We start from the raw sequence: 15,049 nt of genomic DNA, 5'->3' as shown, positions 1-15,049 counted from the left end.
AGAGACACGAGGAGCGCCGCAAAGGTCAAAGATCAAAGTGATTCAAGTGTCAAGAGTTCATAAAGGTTAAACATTCCCTAATTAAAAATAAATCTTTATTATATTTTACAGATAAAAGAAGAAGAAGAAAAGAACGATAAAAAACGAGAAAAAATTATATATGTAAAATGAACCCACGACGTGATGGAAAAGAAAAAAGGGATCAAAGTCCAGCGAACACACCGCTACACCAAGGAGAGTGCATGAATTTAAAAGAGAACTTATAATCCAACCATTAGTATGAGTCTCCAAAATAGATATTTGTAAAAGTGATGATTAAATACTGAATGTGTATGTATAATTAAAAATACGCTAATGAAGTTGATGTGAAACAAATGAATAAAGATGAAAAATGAAAAAAAATATATATAAGAATAAAAATGAAATGTGTCACTAATTATTTTATTTCAAATATTCATGAGAAGTTCGTGGCGTAAGCTGGTAGACAAAAGGAGAAAAGAAAAAAAGAAAAAACCACAAATGGAACCAGGATCGCATACTGCAGAAGAAGAAAAAAAGGGGGGAAAAAACGAAAAGCAATGTTAAAAAAGAGATTAAAAATATATATTATATTATATATATTAAAAAGAAGTCACCTAAAACAAGAATTAATTAATATAGAAAATCTGTATGCAGAAGGAAAAAAAATTTTCTTTGAACAGAAAAACGCATTATTAATTTCATTTCAGCGGCCTATTCGAGATGCGTGGTTCTAATAACACGAACCAGACAAACAGAAAAAAATTGTAGGAAACGAAAAAATGCAAAATAATGATCAAAAAACCAAGGGAAGGTATAGAGAAAATTAACACCTTAGTTTCCAGAACAATGTCACATAATATGGAATATAGATGAAAAAAGAAAAAAACAATATAAAAAGTAAAAATTACGTCAAAACGCATACATGAATGGATAAAAATATTATTAGATAAAAATATTATTATTATTATTAATATGAAAAAAACGTGTAATGGATGAAACTATTAAAAAAGTATATATATACACCCGTTTAGCCAAGATAAATTAATGAAAGATTATGGTATGTATGGGTGAGATTAACCCACTGTGTGGGTGTAAAAAATGTGCTAGAAAAAAATATATAAAATATTTAATTATTACTATTGCATATTTGTGAAAAATATAAACATATGAAAAAAGAAAGAATCTATGTGAAGAAAGATAAAATAACAGAAATGTGGGGAAATTAACCCATCAACCCCAAATGAAAAAAAGGGGAAAGGACCACGTGTGTGAAACGTGTGGGAGAGGAATACACACCAAAATCACAGTGTGTGGAGAAACATGAAATAGTACAATGAAAATATATAAAATATATGAAACATATAGAAAAATTTATAAATATACCTGATTACAGAAGACAATAAGTAAATTAAAAAAATTAGTGGACATTTAGGGATAACAAAGAAAATATCAAAGAAACACTTCAGAAATTTCATTTAACCCATTAGGTTTCAGAGTGTTCAACCTATAAATCCAGAAGATTTCTTTCCTGTTAAGTTGTCCCATCCTATCAGGATGGTTAAAGGGAATCTGCTCGATGGGACTAATCTTTAATCCTTGAGGGTTTTTATCATGTTTTAATAAGAAATGTCTAGACAGACCATGCAAAAGAAAGCCCTTTTTAATATTATGTCTATGGGAGTTCATTCTAAGATGTAACGGTTGTGTGGTTCTCCCCACATATTGTCTCCCACAGTCACACTCAATTAGATAAATGACATATTCAGAAGTGCAATTAAGGAAATCACGGATAGGAAAAGATTCATCTGTAGTAGTGGACCTAAAATATTTCATTCTATGTGTAATGTTACTGCAACAAGCACAATTTTTCTTTCCACAACGGAAAATACCCCTAGCTGTATTATTGGTAATCACTCGGGTTTCTGTCTTATTTTTTAAAAGACTGGGGGCTACAAAATTTTTAATATTAGGAGCCCTCCTAAAAGTAATCATTGGATTATTAGGGAGAATTTTTTTCAGCAGTGAATCATTAAGTAAAATGTGCCAGTTTTTACAGAGAACTCTCCTGATTTCCTTGTTCTCTAGGCCATATTGGGTTATAAAATTAGTAGTGTATTTATTCTTATCTACTTCGACTTCTTTTTTTCTTCCGCTAATCAAGGAATTCTGAGACATATTTAGACATCTGTTATAGGCATTTGTTACCAATTTCTCAGGATAATTCTTCTTATTAAATCTGTTCATCAGGATTTTTGCTTGATCTTTATAATCCTCTATATTTGAACAATTTTTTCTAATCCTTCTATATTGATTATCAGGAATGTTCCTGAGCCACTTTCCATAGTGACCACTATTGAAAGGAATATAGCTGTTAGTATCAACGTTTTTGAAAAATGTTTTTGTTGCAATAAAATTATCTTTAATAAAAATAGTCAAATCTAAAAAATTAATTTCATTACTGTCAAATGTTGAGGAAAAAGACAAACCCCAATTATTCATATTAAGATCATGAATAAAATTATGAATATCATCATTGCTGTTATCCCATATAAAAAGAAGGTCATCAATGAATCTTTTATATAGAATTATGTTGCTATACCATTTGGATTTAAAAATATGGGACTCCTCAAAAATACCCATGAAAATATTAGCATAGGTTGGTGCGACCTTAGAGCCCATCGCAGTCCCCAGCTGTTGATGATATAGACTACCCTCAAAAGTAAAAAAGTTATTTTTTAAAATGAATTCCATGCCTTTTAAAATAAAGTTTTTTTGTGCCTTGTTCAGTCTCTTATCATTTATTAAAACTTTGTTAAAACAAGCCAACCCCAAAGTATGTGAAATATTAGAATAAAGTGATGATACGTCCATACTCAAAAATATAAAATTTGGTTTCCATTCGATATCATGCAGATACTGTATTAAATCAGTTGAATCCCTGATGAAACTTTTCAGTGATGGGATATGTGTAACCATGATTCTATCTATAAAGTGAGACAGGTTACTAGTAACTGAGTCTACACCCGATATGATGGGTCTCCCCGGTGGATTTTCTAAATTCTTGTGGATCTTAGGTAAATGATAAAAAAATTGTGTGCGGGTCCGTACAAATTTTAAAAATCTATATTCATTATTATTAAAGATGTTGTTTTCTTTTCCTTCCTGAATTAGTTTATCATAATTGATTTTAACACTAGGGATGGCTTCAAAAGAGGTTTTCTTATAGTACCTGGGATCAGATAAAATTCTATGAGCTTCATTACAATAGTCTGACCTATTCTGCACAACTATACCACCACCTTTATCCGCTGAGCGAATTACTATATCGGGATTAGTTTTTAAGGATTTTAATGCAGATTTTTCAGTTTTAGTTAAATTGGGTTTGGTTTTTACAGATTTTAATTCCTTAAATTCTTTCTGTACAATAGCGTTAAAGACATCCAGGTGATGACCTCTACTCTCAATCGGATAAAACTTGGATTTAACCGGTACATCTAAATGAAACTCATCAGGATCTATAATGTCAATATTAGATGAGTCTATATTAATGCTTTTTTGGACAGGAATAGATTCCTTAATTAAAAAATGCCTTTTTAGCGTCAGTTTCCGGATAAAAACTTGCAAATCAAGAAAAAGGTTAAAATCATTAATTTTATGTGTTGGACAAAATGTTAGTCCCTTAGATAGGACACTAGTTTCATCTTTGGTTAAAACATAGGAAGAAAAATTAAAAATGTTGTTACTGCCATCATTTAAAATTACATCACTTTTAGTCTTAATTAAATTTTTATTTTCCCTTTCTTTTTTTCTCCCCCCTCTGGTTTCTCTATAGGATTTTTTCTTTTCCCGTTTTTTGGTGAAAAGAATTTTTTTATTTCTGTATTTTTCAAAATCCGGGGTAAAAAAGGAACCGTAGCATTATTGTCTAAATTGGTATTATCGATCAGAACAGTTTCATTAGTTGGAGTGCTAGATATATCATTATCATAAATCGAAAAATCAAAGAGGGATTTTTGTGTGCACTCTGGAAATTCGATGAGAGCAGGTGATGGGATGACTACAGGGATGGGTGTAATAATCTTAGTTTTACCAATGATAGGATTTTCGGAATCAATGAGATTTTTACTCCCATTGAATCCTTTCATTTGTTCCTTGATACTATCTAATTGTTTTATGGCATTGATTAGAGGTGCTGTCATCTTCGTAATTTTTAACTGAGGTGATTTTGAAAGAATATTACCCATATTACCTCCATTAAATTGCTCTTGTGCTGGGATAAGTCCATTATCCTTCATAGCCTGTAATTTGGTACTAGGGTTAGAAATACCAACTTTATCAAAAACGTAAGAATCTTTTTTGTTGCCACATGCATTTAATTCATTGCCACAATTAACCATAGTATCAGTTTGGTTCGTATTCCCTTTGCCCACTATATTTTTATTCTTATTTTTATTGTCATTAAAAATCCTGTAGTCCTCCCTATCTCTTTGCAATTTCTTAGATTTTTTTAAAATGGTCTCATGTTCAACCTGCATCACATGCGTTATTACATTTGAATTAATTTTTTTGTATTCCGGGTGTTTAAAAAATGGGATCAGTTCCTTAGAGAAATTCAACACCTTATCTGCCGCTAGTTCAGCAAGTTTAGATCTCTTTTTGTATAGTAACAGTATCATTCTATGCATACATATGTCCAGACTCTTATCCCATTCTTGCGTAAAGTCTGAGTCCATGGGAAAGGGAGAATCAAAAACTAACCTTAGTCCCCGTGGGCAAATGTTCTCCTCCAAGTATATAGATAAAAAACGGGCATCCAGGTTATAGTGTAGTTCTTCTTTCATAGCCTCTTTCAAGTTCGTGAAGATTTTCCGGAGCAAATTAGTCTCTTCATCCTTAAAGACCTCCGTAGTTTCCTCATTATGAGCTGTATATCCAATATTCCCGATAGTCTGTAGAATTAACCGTTCCCTTGATGAAAGCCTGTTTTGGAAATATTCCATCCCTTTACACTGAAACGAACCCTCTGCTGCTTAATCAACCAAAACACCGGCCGAACTTTCCAGGAACCGCCAGAGAAATTCAAGGTTATTTTCACTAAAAGGTTGAAACAAAAGCGCAATAGGGTCTTATCCGGGTAAAATGTTCAAATACTGAAAGTATTAGACTCACCTTCTCAAAGATAAAATAAAGCCTGTATAGTAAGTCAGCCTGCTGCACGTCCAACGGTCCACAGCGGAACCGTACCACAATTCAATAAGGAATAAATTCTTGGACTTTGAGTGCGCTGCCAGACAGATTCAATAACCACACCAGGTTAAAAAAGTTAACCCTTTAATCCCTACGCGTTTCGAAGCATAATGCTTCTTCTTCAGGGGTTGATACATGACTACAGAGAGCTGTCATCACATTTATACATACAGGATTCAAATTTGGCGCCCTCAGAGACACGAGGAGCGCCGCAAAGGTCAAAGATCAAAGTGATTCAAGCGTCAAGAGTTCATAAAGGTTAAACATTCCCTAATTAAAAATAAATCTTTATTATATTTTACAGATAAAAGAAGAAGAAGAAAAGAACGATAAAAAACGAGAAAAAATTATATATGTAAAATGAACCCACGACGTGATGGAAAAGAAAAAAGGGATCAAAGTCCAGCGAACACACCGCTACACCAAGGAGAGTGCATGAATTTAAAAGAGAACTTATAATCCAACCATTAGTATGAGTCTCCAAAATAGATATTTGTAAAAGTGATGATTAAATACTGAATGTGTATGTATAATTAAAAATACGCTAATGAAGTTGATGTGAAACAAATGAATAAAGATGAAAAATGAAAAAAAATATATATAAGAATAAAAATGAAATGTGTCACTAATTATTTTATTTCAAATATTCATGAGAAGTCCGTTTTTTCCCCCCTTTTTTTCTTCTGCGGTATGCGATCCTGGTTCCATTTGTGGTTTTCTCTTTTTTTCTTTTCTCCTTTTGTCTACCAGCTTACGCCACGGACTTCTCATGAATATTTAAAATAAAATAATTAGTGACACATTTCATTTTTATTCTTATATATATTTTTTTTCATTTTTCATCTTTATTCATTTGTTTCACATCAACTTCATTAGCGTATTTTTAATTATACATACACATTCAGTATTTAATCATCACTTTTACAAATCTCTATTTTGGAGACTCATACTAATGGTTGGATTATAAGTTCTCTTTTAAATTCATGCACTCTCCTTGGTGTAGCGGTGTGTTCGCTGGACTTTGATCCCTTTTTTCTTTTCCATCACGTTGTGGGTTCATTTTACATATATAATTTTTTCTCGTTTTTTATCGTTCTTTTCTTCTTCTTCTTTTATCTGTAAAATATAATAAAGATTTATTTTTAATTAGGGAATGTTTAACCTTTATGAACTCTTGACGCTTGAATCACTTTGATCTTTGACCTTTGCGGCGCTCCTCGTGTCTCTGAGGGCGCCAAATTTGAATCCTGTATGTTTAAATGTGATGACAGCTCTCTGTAGTCATGTATCAACCCCTGAAGAAGAAGCGTTATGCTTCGAAACGCGTAGGGATTAAAGGGTTAACTTTTTTAACCTGGTGTGGTTATTGAATCTGTCTGGCAGCGCACTAAAAGTCCAAGAATTTATTCCTTATTGAATTATGGCAGAGGTCTCGGCAGGAGAAAGAGGGTACGTTCTACCTCTGGGAGGAACCGCTCCGGGAATCAGGTCGATAGGGCAGTCATAGGACCGGTGCGGGGGCAGGGAGTCCGCTTCCCTCTTGCAGAAAACATCAGCGTAGGCGTGGTATGGAACAGGAAGGCCCGGGAGATCCGTTGGCCTAGGCTGAGAATGGGAATGAACAAGGGTACGCAAACAGCTTGCATGGCAGGTGTGCCCCAGCGCAAGATCTCCCCGGAACGCCAGTTGACAACTGGCTCATGCCGCCTAAGCCAAGGTAGTCCCAAGAGAATGGCGTGGGATAGTTGAGGCAGGACATAAAAGGCAATCTTCTTGGAGTGAAGTGCGCCAATTTGTAGTTTTACTTCAGTGGTAACCGTGGTGATGAGCCCAGGCAGAGGTTTGCCATCGACGGAGGTGATTGCTCGGGGATTACTTAAGACGACCACGGGAATCTGGAGTTTGTCAACCTCTTCCTGGCGGATGAAGTTGCCTGCTGCGCCCGAGTCCACATACGCCTCCACGGAGCCATGCCCCCGACCTGTAATAAGCAGAGCTGAAAGAGTAAGTGGAAGAGAGGGGGTCTGATCACCTAGGGGGCCCTCTCCTACCTGGCCTAGGCGGATGCGTTTCCTGGTCTCTCAGGACAAGTGCGTACGAAGTGATTGGCCCCTCCACAATATAAACAGAGTCCCTTAGTCATCCTCTCCTTACGCCGTTGTTCGGACAGCTTGATGCGATCCACCTGCATAGGCTCGGGAGCAGTGTTACTAGGGAGAGCAACAGCGCGCGGAATGGGAGCTTGGTATAATCTAAAGGGCCTCTTCTCCCTGGCTGACTCTCTAGCGCGTTCCTGAAAACGCAGGTCAATACGAGTAGCCAGAGAGATGAAATCTTCCAGGGTGGTTGGGGGGTCACGCCCGGCCAACTCATCCTTGATTTTACTAGAAAGACCTCTCCAAAAGGCACCGACCAGGGCTTCATTATTCCACCCCAGCTCCGAGGACAAGGTCCGGAAACGGATGGCGTATTGCCCTACCGTAAGGGACCCCTGGCAGAGGTTAAAAAGGGCCTCTGTAGAGGAAGCAAGGCATCCGGGTTCATCAAACACCTTACGGAATGTTTCCAAAAAACTCTGGATATTAGTCACCACCGGGTCATCCCTCTCCCACAACGGATTCACCCAAGCCAACGCCTCTCCCTCTAGATGGGACACTATAAAGGCCACCTTAGCACGGTCCGTGGGGTATTGTTGGGGCAGAAGATCAAAGTGCAGTCTGCACTGGTTTAAAAATCCCCTACACAACTTTGGGTCCCCACAGTACCTAGGCGGCTTACCAAGACGGGGAGGTGGGAAAGAAACGGCGTCCCGGGCTTGTGTAGAAGCGGCCGCAGAGGACTGCAAAGAAAGCAGCCGATCATCCACGGACGCCATATACCCCAAAATGTGAGATTGCGCATCGCGCTGCTGTGCGAGCTCCTGCTGGAGGCTGACTAAGAGAGGTGCATGCGCTGGGTCAGCGGTTTGCAGGGCGGAGAGCCGGGTGTCCATGGACTTCATGAATGACATAATTCGGGTCTGATTCTCTCTTAAGAAAAGCAGTTCCTTTTGAGTGGCAGCCGCGTCACCGGCGGGGTCCATGGCCTGATGATACTGTAATGTTTTAGGTAAAACTACGTCAGAGAGTGGACCCTCTGGATCGCGGATCCGGAGCCCCTGGGCCGAGCACGCCAGGTGAAGACCGACCCCTATACAGGGATCGTTTGGGGCAGGACCACAGAGGACGGAGGTGCGACAGCCGGAACCAAGAGGGACGGCTCCACGGACATAAGGGGCTCGGAAGACAGAGGGCTGAGATACGAGCAGGGGCCGGAGGCACAGAGGACGTAGACGTAGGCCCCATCGTTCAATTCGTGCAGGCATTTTAGCTCTGGGATTTCAAAAAATTGTAAGAAGTGCTTGATGATCTGTGACAATGGTGAAGGGAGCTCCATAGAGAAATAAGTGAAAGTGTTCACATCCCCAGACAACTGCCAAGCTTTCTTTTTCAGGTTGAGAATATTTTCTTTCAGTGTTTGTCAAGCTCTTACTTGCATAAGAAATGATGTGAGGATTTTGATTGTTATCCTTGTACTGCGCTAGAATAGCACCCAGTCCCACGGGACTGGCGTCCACAATCAGTTCAGTTCGAAGAGCTGGATCAAAATAAGCCATAGTGGTTGTCGAGCAGAGTTCATTTTTAATTGTTTCAAAAGAGGCCTGACAGTCTTGAGACCATTGAAAAATACAACTTTGTTTTGTAAGTTCCCGTAGTGGATTGCTGATTGTTGAAAAATTCGGAATATATCTTGCACAGTAACTTGCCATTCCAAGGAAAGAACGCACTTCACTGGCATCCTGTGTAATTGAGGCTGTTCTGATAGCTTCCACTTGGCCAACTCACAGCCCCGAGTTGGTCTACAAGCCTCCTCAACCGCTGCTCTTAGCCGAGGGTGGTAAACAAACCGCTGTAGCCACTGGAAAGTATTTCAAGACCGAAGTGAGCCCCTTTCTCGTGAGCTTCAGTGGCCACGCTAGGCAGCACAGTCTCTGGAATCACCACCTACCAGGAAGCCCCCAGCTCCTTTTGTAGTTGAGTCTTCCAGTATAACAGCCCGATTCTCATCTGGAGGCGTTCCCACTGCCGGAGTACAGAATGCTTCTGGAGTCAGAGCACTCCGCTGTTCCAGATGAGGCAGCTTCTTCAGTGTCAACAATTGTCTGAACAGAGCAAGTTCACAATATTCTTGTTGTAACCGGATCCACTCACCTCGTGATCTTCCTAACACCCCTTCATGATGGAGGGGTCTGTATTTGGTCCAGCGTGGCCACCACCGTCCCAGCGGTCTTTCGGAACCAGGGAACCTACTCTTCCTCCAGCATCTCATCTTTACTTTTCTGGTGGTGCATGTCTTGCTCTGGATAAGGCATCAGAGTGGGTGTTCTCCAGCCCCCTTTTATAAGCGATTCTGTATCGGAACTTCGCCATCCTGACCACCCAGCATTGTTCCAGGCCCCTAACTTGGCATTCTGCAGATGCGCTAATGGGTTGTTATCAGTGCGCACTGTAATATCCACACGTTATGACGAATTCAAGGTATTAAACTTTAGATATGTTTTATTCTTCGTCCTCCAGCACACAGCATAACAGTTGCATTCCCATGCTACACAGAAGTGAAAGTGAAACTTCCCTTCTCATCCCTCTTGTCTCCACCCCCCAAGTCCCATAAGTCTGGCTTGCTTAAAGAGACAGATCTAATTATTATACATTACATCATCCCCTTTTTTTTTTTTTTTTTTACTATAAATAACCCATATTACTGATAAATGCAACAACATGAAAACGTCCAAAGAAATCATATGTCCGTTTTGTCTTATTTGTTCAATTCAAAAACCAGAGAAACAAACAAAAAAAAAACAAAACAACAAAACTGTAGTTACACTTCTTCAATAAGCCTCGATGGAGCTCTTCTCTCTCGTGTAGGATAACGTCTGGGCTCATTGAGAGGGTTCATTATTGATGGACCAGCTACCTCTTGTTGGTCCTCTCCACCATCGGATACCAAATCTTCCACCAAAGAGAATTCATTGTCATCATTCTGCGGTATGACTTTAAAATATGAAGAATTTCGCGTTATGGAGTGTCCATCTCGTTCAGCTGTGATCATGCTGCCTTTCCTTTTAGTAACATAATATTTTGCAGGACCATATACAGGTGAGGTCTTGTTGGTTGGTCTTTGACGTACCACCACGACATCCCCTCTTTCGATGGCACTTGACTGTGTCCTTCGCCTTCTGTCTGCATAACGTTTCATGGCTTGTTTGTTGGAGAAATCTGTGGATCTCACTGTAATGTTTTAGGTAAAACTACATCAGAGAGTGGACCCTCTAGATCGCGGATCCGGAGCCCCTGGGCCGAGCACGCCAGGTGAAGACCGACCCCTATACAGGGATCGTTTGGGGCAGGACCACAGAGGATGGAGGCGCGACAGCCGGAACCAAGAGGGACGGCTCCACGGACATAAGGGGCTCGGAAGACAGAGGGCTGAGATACGAGCAGGGGCCCGAGGCACAGAGGAAAACACAATACGGGGAATGGCAAGAGGACAGGCCAGGGCTGACTGGAGACAGAGGGAAGGGGCACAGAGGATAGCAAGGAAGCAGCGCCTGGACAGACTGGGGAGGGCGAGGGAGACGAGGCCGAGGACGGCAGGGAGGAAGAGCCTGGTGGTCCTGGAGGAGGACAAGACAGAGGACGGAAGAGCTACAGGAGAACTGTAGTGGCCAGAGGGTGCAGAAGCTACACAATCATCAGGCGTCCTCCTAACAGCGAGGACGCCTGAAATATACTAACCCCCGGAAGTGCGTCCCCCAGTCCAGCCCCTCAGCGCCGCCCACCGCTGGTGAGAGAGAGCGGGAGGGGGCGTGCGCGTGGCAGTGGGCGGGTGCCAGGAGCCGCAGTGAGGGCGAACGTGCGACGGGCGCACGCCCGGACGGGGGCGCGCAGGTAAGGGGACGCTGCGGCGCGCGCTGCCGCTGGAGGGGCATCGGCGGGCATAGCCGCCGATGTCACAGTACCCCTCTCCTTACGTCCTCCCCTACTGAGATTGGCCAAAAAATTTTTCAGAATCCGGGGAGCGTTGATATTTTCTCGAGGCTCCCAGGACCTTTCCTCGGGACCAAAACCCTCCCAATCGATAAGAAAAAGGGTCTTACCCCTGACTCTTTTCATAGCCAAGATGTCCTTGACCTCAAAGACGTTGTCCGAGATAACAGGTGAAGGAGGGACGATGGAAACTGGTTGGAACCGATTCAGGACTACGGGTTTCAAGAGCGAGACATGGAAAGCGTTGGGAACCCGGAGCGAAGCAGGCAACCTCAGTTTATAAGCCACTTCATTAATGCGTCCAATCACTTCAAACGGCCCAATGTACCGAGGACTCAACTTGTAAGAGGGAACTCTCAGACGGATATGTCGAGTTGAAAGCCAGACTTTGTCACCTGGATGGTACGGAGGCACGTCCTTTCGTCTTTTGTCTGCATGTTTCTTGATTCGGTTGTTGGCACCCTTGAGCGCCTCCCTGGTCTCTCTCCAAATCTGCGAGAATTCCTTTGCGAGAGAATCAGCTGCGGGCACTCCCGTAGACGTGGAAAAAGGTAACGGAATACCTGGGTTTTGACCGGTTACCACAAAAAATGGTGACTTGGCGGTAGATTCGCTGGGATGGTTATTGTGCGAGAATTCAGCCCAAGGTAGGAGCGCGACCCAATTGTCCTGATGGGCGTTGGAGAAGTGACGTAGGAAGGTGGTTAACACCTGATTAATTCGCTCCACTTGCCCGTTGGTCTGAGGATGGTATGCGGAGAAGTCGAGAGATTTACCCATAAGCCGGCAGAGAGCCCTCCAGAAGCGGGAGGTGAACTGGACCCCCCGATCCGACACAACCCGCTGAGGAAGACCATGCAGCCTGAAGATCTGGTGGATGAAGATCTCGGCCAACTTCGGGGCGGACGGCAGTCCCGGTAAGGGAACGAAGTGGGCCATCTTGGAAAAACGATCTGCTACGACTAAGATGGTGGTACATCCAGCTGAGCGGGGTAAATCAGTCACAAAATCCATGGCGATCTGCTGCCAGGGGGCCTCCGGAACTGGCAATGGGTGAAGAAGACCGGCGGGCAAAGCCCTAGCCACCTTGTTCTGGGCACAGATTGTGCACGAGGCTACATAGTCCATCACATCCTGGCGAAGCGTGGGCCACCAGTAATACCGGGAAAGCAGCAAGAGAGTCTTCTTAGTCCCAACGTGTCCAGCAATTTTGGAGGAATGCCCCCAGCGCAACACCTCTGTACGTCTGCCTTGAGGGACGAAAGTTTTACCAGGCGGAAGAATAGCAAAATACACAGGGGCCACGGTGATCATCTTAGTAGGCTCGATAATATAGGATGGGACTTCATCCCTCTCCGATGACTGTAACGACTTGGAAAGGGCATTGGCCTTGATGTTCCTATTACCAGGTCGAAAGTGAAGTTGAAAGTCAAAGCGGGAGAAATACAGGGCCCACCTGGCTTGCCGGGCATTGAGTCTTTGGGCAGACTGCAGGTAAGCCAGGTTCTTGTGGTCCGTGAGGATGGTGAAGGGATGTACAGCCCCCTCGAGTAAATACCGCCATTCAGCCAAGGTCATCTTAATGGCAAGTAATTCTCGGTCTCCAATGGAGTAGTTGCACTCCGCAGGCGAAAAGGCTTTAGAAAAGAAGCCGCAAGGGGCCAGCCCTCCGGATGAAGCCTGCTGGGACAGGACCGCCCCCGCTCCAGTGGAGGAGGCATCCACCTCTAGGACGAAGGGCCTGCTGGTCACAGGCCGATGCAAAATGGGTGCTGATGCAAAAGAATGTTTCAGAGCCAGGAAGGCGTTTTCAGCTTTGGGGGACCAGCTGTTGGGCTTCGTTCCCTTACGGGTCAAGGCCGTGATGGGTTTGGTAACCGTAGAAAAATGAGGCACGAATTGACGGTAATAATTTGCGAACCCAAGGAACCGCTGGATGGCCTTTATCCCCACTGGACGGGGCCACTTGAGTACCGCACTGAGTTTTTCGGGATCCATCTTCAGACCGGAATCGGTGACGACATATCCCAAGAAGGGCAGTGACGTCTGCTCAAAAAGGCATTTCTCAATCTTGGCGTAGAGTTGGTTCTCTCGAAGGCGATGCAAGACCAAGCGTACGCTCTTGCGATGGGAGGACAGATCGGGCGAGAAAACGAGAATGTCGTCTAGATAGATGACCACACAGGAATAGAGTAGATCCCGGAACACCTCGTTGATAAATTCTTGAAACACAGCGGGGGCATTGCAAAGGCCGAATGGCATGACTAAGTATTCATAATGCCCGTCACGGGTATTGAAGGCCGTTTTCCACTCATCCCCAGCACGGATCCGGACCAAATTGTAGGCTCCCCGCAGATCTAACTTCGTGAAGATCTGAGCTCCTCTCAGCCGGTCAAAGAGCTCCGGAATCAACGGAAGGGGGTAACGATTTTTAACGGTGATATTGTTTAGGCCCCGGTAATCAATACAAGGCCGCAGTGATCCGTCTTTCTTCCGGACGAAGAAAAAACCTGCGCCCGCAGGAGAGGAGGACTTCCGGATAAACCCCTTGGACAGGTTTTCATGAATATATTCCGTCATGGCAGAGGTCTCGGCAGGAGAAAGAGGGTACGTTCTACCTCTGGGAGGAACCGCTCTGGGAATCAGGTCGATAGGGCAGTCATAGGACCGGTGCGGGGGCAGTGAGTCCGCTTCCCTCTTGCAGAAAACATCAGCGTAGGCGTGGTATGGAACAGGAAGGCCCGGGAGATCCGTTGGCCTAGGCTGAGAATGGGAACGAACAAGGGTACGCAAACAGCTTGCATGGCAGGTGTGCCCCCAGCGCAAGATCTCCCCGGAACGCCAGTTGACAACTGGCTCATGCCACCTAAGCCAAGGTAGTTCCAAGAGAATGGCGTGGGATAGTTGAGGCAGGACATAAAAGGCAATCTTCTCGGAGTGAAGTGCGCCAATTTGTAGTTTTACTTCAGTGGTAACCGTGGTGATGAGCCCAGGCAGAGGTTTGCCATCGACGGAGGTGATTGCTCGGGGATTACTTAAGACGACCACGGGAATCTGGAGTTTGTCAACCTCTTCCTGGCGGATGAAGTTGCCTGCTGCGCCCGAGTCCACATACGCCTCCACGGAGCCACGCCCCCGACCTGTAATAAGCAGAGCTGAAAGAGTAAGTGGAAGAGAGGGGGTCTGATCACCTAGGGGGCCCTCTCCTACCTGGCCTAGGCGGATGCGTTTCCCGGTCTCTCAGGACAAGTGCGTACGAAGTGATTGGCCCCTCCACAATATAAACAGAGTCCCTTAGTCATCCTCTCCTTACGCCGTTGTTCGGATAGCTTGATGCGATCCACCTGCATAGGCTCGGGAGCAGTGTTACTAGGGAGAGCAACAGCGCGCGGAATGGGAGCTTGGTATAATCTAAAGGGCCTCTTCTCCCTGGCTGACTCTCTAGCGCGTTCCTGAAAACGCAGGTCAATACGAGTAGCCAGAGAGATGAGATCTTCCAGGGTGGTTGGGGGGTCACGCCCGGCCAACTCATCCTTGATTTTACTAGAAAGACCTCTCCAAAAGGCACCGACCAGGGCTTCATTATTCCACCCCAGCTCCGAGGACAAGGTCCGGAAACGGATGGCGTATTGCCCTACCGTAAGGGACCCCTGGCAGAGGTTAAAAAGGGCCTCTGTAGAGGAAGCAAGGCGTCC

Source organism: Dendrobates tinctorius, unplaced genomic scaffold, assembly GCF_039654945.1.
Source record: "Dendrobates tinctorius isolate UK_male_01 unplaced genomic scaffold, ASM3965494v1 ptg000011l, whole genome shotgun sequence".
NCBI lineage: Eukaryota > Metazoa > Chordata > Amphibia > Anura > Dendrobatidae > Dendrobates > Dendrobates tinctorius.
Note: the sequence above shows the minus strand (reverse complement) of the source record.